Below are 7,170 nucleotides of genomic sequence, written 5' to 3'. Positions count from 1 at the left end.
CCAAAATCGTCTTACATGCTCATCTGCCTCAGCTTATTCTCTGGGTATGTCTCCCCACTCCCTGCGGTGTCCTTTTTCATCCTCCTATTTTCCTGGTCATAAATACTCACTTGGATGGCACACATCCTCAGTTTGTTGTTTCAGGGCTCAGTGATGTTTAGGGATGTGGCAGTAGCCTTCTCAGGACGAGTGGGGCCAGCCAGATCCTGCTAGGAAGGATTTGTACAGGGACGTGACACTGGAGAACTTCAGCAACTTCATCTCTAGGTAAGATGTTAGCACCCCTGGGAGGCTGGGATTTGCCCATGGGAATACCTGCTGCCTTGGGTGTGAATTCTGAGGTGCCTTCAAGACTATGGTTGAGTTTCTGCTCTGTTCTCAATGCAATTGTACTGAATGGGGACAGATAGTTCTGTAGGATAACACCCAAAGAAGCTTCTTCCCCATTCCAAAAGTGACTTCCTCCTCTTCTCTGGAATTTTCTGGTTTCTTTTCCTCATTGATGACCAGGAGCTGGGTGTGACTTCTGGGATGCCCCCTTTGTGACTCTGTTGCATTTCTTCTTGCGTACACAGGTTCTTCTATTTCCAGGCCAGATGTGATCTCCTTATCGGAACAAGGGAAAGAACCCTTGGGGGCACAAAGAGATGTGACAGGAAGCCTGTGCCCAGCTGAGTGAAGGATCATTAAGAAGGGCAGTGGCGCTGTAGGTAATGGCTCAGACGGTTAGCAGGACGCGGCACCTTTGAGACAATGCCTGGAAAGTTCCCCTCAAAGTCCCTAGTGTTCAGAGCAGAGCATTACTCCCATCAGGGTGAGCGCCTGGAGGGGCCTCTCTCGTACTCACACACACCACCCCCTGCACCCTCCCCATGCTTCTCCCCGCTCAAAGAGGAAGGCGACTTCTTTGAAGTACAACTTTTTACCTACCCAGGGAACACTGTTTCTTTCCAGTTTCTCCCCCACCCCCTTTTTATACTTATTTTGAGAGAGACCGAGCATGAGTGGGGGAGGGGCAGAAAGAGTGAGAATCTCAAGCAGGCTCCACACTGTCAGCACAGAGCCTGACACAGGGCTCGAATTCATGAACCATGAGATCATGACCTGAGCCGAAGTCAGACACTTAACTGACCTAGCCACCCAGGCGCCCCTCCCCCACCACTTTTTAAACAGTTGGATCATTGTTTCCATCCGAAAATATGGTTCTAAAAATAGTTTATTTTGGTTACCTCCCAATGATTTTTCTTCCTTTGATATGTATTTCCAGATTCAGATTTTGTACATTCTTTCTTTCATGCTTTAAAAAAAACTTTTTTTTAACATGTTCAAATTTTCCAATTTGAGTCAGGCTCTCTGCAATAACGTGGGTCCCAAGGTTGCTTCTGATTCATCCTCAGATGTAGGATTAGACCAGCCTGTAATTTCTGCTGTCAGACATTTCTTAAACATTTCCTAAAATTCTATGTAGTCAATTTTTAAATAATTCTTATCATACCCCTGTGAGAAACACATGTATTAAGTAGAGTACAACGTTTATGTATGAGTTTTTTTCTCTTTAGTCTTACAGTATGTGATCAAAATACTGTTTTCTAAATATACTAAAATTGGTTCTTTTCTTCCCCACTCCCTTCATCGTGGCTGTATTTATTTGTAGTACAGGCAGGTTCATTCATTACTGTTTTAGTTATTTATTTGGACGCTGTGTGAAACATTACTGTCATTCTGAAAAGTCAGAACTTTACAAAAGAGTGTACTCAGAAAAGTATGGCATCTCCCTCATTCCTGCTACCTATTCTCATTCTCCTCTTTTCAACCTTATCCCCACCTACCCGTGTAGTTAACCAAACTCATTATTTTACATTCTTTTCCTTCCAGTATTTCTTGTGTAAAAATGAGCAGATACATGTATATTCTCTTATATTTCTTTTCTTACAGAAAAAGTCACATACTGTATGTATACTTTTGCACCTAGCTTTTTTTCACCTAAGAATATGTCTTGGAAATTACTTATAATTTCATGGACATTTTTTTCATTCTTGTATGCAACTGTGTAACACTTCATTTTGTAGATATGCCAGTTTATTGAACCACTCTCCTATATATGGGTGTTTAGATTGTTCCCAGTATTTTATTTTTTATTAAAAAGGTTTTTTTTTTTTACATTTATTCATTTTTGAGAGACAGTGTGAGCGGGGGAGGGGCAGAGAGAGAAGGAGACACAGAATCCGAAGCAGACTCCAGGCTCTGAGTTGTCAGCACAGAGCCAGATGCGGGGCTCCAACCCATGAACGGTGAGATCATGATCTGAGCTCAAGTCAGACATTTAACGGACTGAGCCACACAGGCACCCTTCCCAGTATTTTAAAATTATGATCATGCCATAATGAATAATCATGTGTATCATGTTTATCATAATGTTGGAGGTATTTCATCAGGGTAGATTCCTAGATGTGGGATTTTGGTACCCAAGACCCATGTTTTTTAAATACCATACTAGGAAACTGCCTAACAAGTATACCCAAGGGCTGTTTCATTTTCTAGAGGATTTGTACCTTTGTTTGTCTTACTGTTAAATATTGGTTAGAACCTAGACTCTTGAGGGATGCCTGGGTGGCTCAGTCGGTTAAGTATCCAACTTTAGCTCAGGTAATGATCTCACGGTTCATGAGATTGAGCCCTGCATCAAACTCTGTGCTGACAGCTCAGAGCCTGGATCCTGCTTGGGATTCTGTGTCTCCCTCTCTCTCTCTGCCCCTCCTCCCCTCTCTCTCCCTCTCTCTCTCAAGAACAAATAAACATTAAAAAAATAAAAACAAAAAACGAACCTAGACTCATGAAGTTAGTTTGTCAACTTGGACATTTCTGGCTGGCCAAAAAAAAAAAAAAAAAAAAAAATCCAAATGTTCTGGTTTTCATACTCTGTTTGGCATTAACCAGTTTTTAATCTATTAGCAAACTCATTTGAGTATTTGTGTGTATTTATTCAATTATTGACTTCTTCTTTGAAGCACCTTTACCATCATCTTGGTTCCTTATTAATGAGTTAAATAAATCTTTAACACAACTTCATTTTGTATTTGGAAAAATTTTTGAAAACTATACTTTGATATTACTAATACTTAATTATAGGCATGAAATAATAACCTATTGCAGGTTCCCTTCTCCTTTGTGCTATTTCCCCTTATCCTTATCCTGATTTTCTTCCTTCAACCTAATGGTCCATTCTTTCAATATTCATGAGTTATATGATGTCATATGTGTGGCAGGCACGGAATTTGAGGTTCATTATACAACAGTAAGTAAATAAGATTTGGGTTAAAGTTTGGTTGAGGGGAGAAGGCAGTAAAGAGGTAGATAAAGTATTTCCATGTATATCGTCACAGCTTTTTTCTTTTTTTTTTTTTTAAAGCATTTTATTTTTTAATTTTTAAAGTTTATTTGGGGGCAACTGGGTGGCTCAGTCAGTTAAGCGTCTGGCACTGGCTCAGGTCATGATCTTGTGGCCTGTGGGTTGAAGCCCTGTGTCAGGCTCTGTGCTGACAGGTCAGAGCCTGGAGCCTGCTTCGGATTCTGTGTCTCCCTCTCTCTCTGCCCCTCCCCCTCTCGCACCCTATCTCTGTGTCTCGAAAATAAATAAACATTAAAAAAAATTTCCGATAAAGTATATTTATTTATTTTGAGAGAGAGTTTGAGTGGAGAAGAGGGGCAGGGGATGAGGGAGAGAGAAGCCCAAGCAGGCTCCATGCACAGCACAGAGCCTGACATGGGGCTTGATCCCATGACCACGAGATCATGACCTGAGCCAAAACCAAGAGCTGGAAGATTAAGCGACTGAACTACCCAGGCGACCCATCACAACTTTTTTCTATTTTGCAGTAAGATTCTCGAATGGGAAATCATAGGGGTGACAGTATTTAGAATAAGACAAATGACAGACATCTAAAGAAGTGATGTTGAATATGAGATCTGAATTCTAACAAGAATCCAGCTTTGCAAAAACTGGGCACAGTGTTACATACAGATCAGCAAATGCAACCCCATGTATTCTCACATGTGCAAGGAGAAACTGGGGGTGGAACACAGTGAGGAAGGCAAGTAGCTTAAGATGAACTTGAATACATTTGACAGGTTGAGGATTCAGGATTTCACTCTTGTGTAACATGAAGCTCTGAAGTGTTTTCAGCAATGGGTCTCATTGTCACTTGCAAGAGAACCACCTTAGACATCCTTATTTCAACAAACTCCTTAGGCAACTGTAATGATAAAAACTGAAAAATCTATCTGAATAACTACCTCACTTACTTCACTTAGGGGATGTCCACATACCCTGTTCTCCTTGTTCACTTATCTAATTGCTTAGTCATATTTGAGAGCTGTAAAGAACAGTCATTTTTTTCATAAACATCATTTTCAGTTTAAAACAATTTCTACTAGGGGCGCCTAGATGGCTCAGTTGGTTAAGCATCCGACTTCAGCTCAGGTCACTATCTCATGGTTCATGAGTTCGAGCCCTGCGTGGGGCTGTGTGCTGACAGCTCAGAGCCTGGATGGAGTCTGCTTTGGATTCTGTGTCTCCCTTTCTCTCTGCCCCTCCCCTGATTGCACTCTATCTCTCTTTCTCTCTCAAAAGTAAATAAACATTAAAAAAATAAAAAACAGTTTCTACTAAAGAAGCTCTAACTCTCTAAGAGGAAGGACTAAAGTGAGCATCTCTGCTTTTTCATTATCTTTCAGATCATTTATCCTCATGGGAGAAAATGGAAAAAGTTATAAACAAAGATCCTGAGGACCCCATGTTCCAGAATGACTGGGAATATAAAGGCATATTTGAGAGACATCAAAGAAATGAGGAAGGAAATTCCAGTCAAGTGATAATCACCCAGGAAGAGTATCTACTGTGAGACAGCAAACTTCCCATAACCTGCATCAGAAAGTTCCACCTGGAAGTAGGCCCTATGCATAATGAATGTAGAGAAGGGTTTCAGCAGAAGACATCCCTTCTAAGTCACCAGAAAATGTATACTGCTGACTGATCTGAGGAATGCAAGCAACATGGGAAGGCTTTCTCCATCACCGTTCTGATCCCCCTCAACATCATAGAACTCACACTGGGAAAGACCCCGTGAATGTAAAGAATGTGGAAGGGCCTTTAGTCCTATTTCCCTCTTTACCCAACACCAGAGAATTCCTACTGGTGAGAAAACCTATGAATGTAAGGAGTATCAAAAAAACTATATTCAGCTCTCAAAACTTAATGCACATCATAGAATGCATACTAGGGGAAAATTCTATCAACATACTGAATGTGCAAAAACTTGTCACTATTCAACATCAGAGAATTCATACTGGAGAAAACCCTATGACTGTAAGGAATGTGGAAGGCCTTTAGAGGTATCACACAACTTCATGAACATCAAAGAATATATACCAGGGAGAAGCCATACAAATGTAATGAATGTGGAAAGGCCTTCGGTCATCAGTCATATCTTCCTCAATATCAGAGGATCCATACTGGTGAGGCACCTTATAAACGTAAGGTTTGTGGGAAGGCCTTTAGGCAGGGCTCAAAGCTTTATCATCACCAGAAAATTTATACTAAGTGAGAAATCATATAAATGTAATGGAAGCTTTTGGTCGAATTTCATAATTTAATGAGCACTAGCACCCTTACTGGTGAGAACCTTTCTCACTGTACTGAATGTGGAAAAGCTTTTAGTCACTTAACACTAGTTATTCGACATTAGAAAATTCATACTGGTGAAAATCACTATGAATGTCAGGAATGTGGGAAAACCTTTAGTCAGGGTTCACAACTTACTCAACATTATTTGTTATGTATGTAGTAATGTGGGAAGGCCTTCAAGACACAGTCATCTTTCTTAGTCTTAAGGAATTCATGCCATAGAAACTTCCTATAAATAAGTGAAGGAAATATTTCACTGGTCTTGTCCCTGAAAGAACATCAAATAATTTATTATTACGTATAACCTTGTCCAATATGGAAATGCTTTATCTTTCAGCTCATGTTGCATTTATCAGCAGATTCACATCATTACGTCATCACTAAAGACCATATTAGTATGGTAACGTAGAAGAGCTCCCCCTACTACCTATCAATTATTAATTATTTTACAATTCATGATGGCAAACAACCATGCAAGTGGAGAATTTTGAAAACCCATTACCGTAAGCTAATCCTAATTTACAGAAAAGGATGCAGAAGAGAAAGTAACGCTTTATATGTCACATATATGGGAATTTCTTTAGCCATAAGGCTCTTTTAATGAGAAGATTCATACTGATGAATATAAGTTTTAAAACCCCCATTCAGAACTTGCCATTTATTGTGCATCAGAAAATGCAAAGTTGAGGGGCGCCTGGGTGGCTCAGTTCGTTAAGTGTCTGACTTCTGCTCGGGTGATGATCTCATGGTTCGTGGGTTCGAGCCCTGCGTCAGGCTCTGTGCTGACAGCTCAGAGCCTGGAGCCTGCTTCAGGTTCTGTGTCTCCCTCTCTCTCTTTCTCTCTGTCCCTCCCCAGGTTGTGCTCTCTCGAAAAAAATAAATAAATAAACATTAAAAAAAGATGCAAAGTGAATAAAATTCCAGGCATGTAAAACAACAGTTAAGCATTTAACTATTAAAGAAGTTGAGGAAGATGTGCAGAAGTTTGTAACAAATCATACAGGGATATAACTCAGGTAAAAATGTAATAAGTTAGACATTAACAAAGTCACCTTTATGTTACCTAATATTTTCTGCTTCAGTTAAACAAAAAGACTCTGAAGTGAATAAGAGCAGTACAAAACAAAACCTGTGGGATGTGGCCATGTTACTACTCAAAGAAGTTATAATTTTAAATGTGTTTATAGGCCAGAAAACTATAAACACTGGAATAAGTGAACCAGAGACCTCTTGAGAAGCTAGAAAATGAACATAACTCAGCAATGAAAGAATGTTTTGAAATTACGAGAGAAGTAGGTTTTGTCAACCTTGAAGCTATTTCTTTAAAAGGATAATATAAACATTTAGCAAATCTCATAACAGTACAATTTTTCAAGCTTATTGAGAGAGAGAGAAATCATGAGAGCAGGAGAGAGATATAGAGAGGTGGGGAGACAGAATACTAAGCAGCTCCACACTGTCAGCACAGAGCTCAGCACAGGGCTTGA

General features: G+C 40.0%; 1 long non-coding RNA gene across 2 annotated transcripts; it reads left to right on the top strand.

The window, feature by feature from the left end:
• Positions 1–20: 20 nt before the first annotated feature.
• On the top strand, positions 21–6,323 carry LOC111558125. Of its 2 annotated transcripts, none has more exons than XR_006590666.1 (4): positions 21–44; positions 145–267; positions 576–710; positions 4,735–6,323. It is a non-coding gene; the product is annotated as an uncharacterized LOC111558125 (long non-coding RNA). The 2 variants fall into 2 exon arrangements; XR_002738704.2 differs by having other exon boundaries at positions 31–44; positions 132–267.
• The last annotated feature ends 847 nt before the right edge of the window (positions 6,324–7,170 follow it).

Source organism: Felis catus, chromosome E2, assembly GCF_018350175.1.
Source record: "Felis catus isolate Fca126 chromosome E2, F.catus_Fca126_mat1.0, whole genome shotgun sequence".
Classification (NCBI taxonomy): domain Eukaryota; kingdom Metazoa; phylum Chordata; class Mammalia; order Carnivora; family Felidae; genus Felis; species Felis catus.
This window is presented reverse-complemented; position numbering and strand designations above follow the sequence as displayed.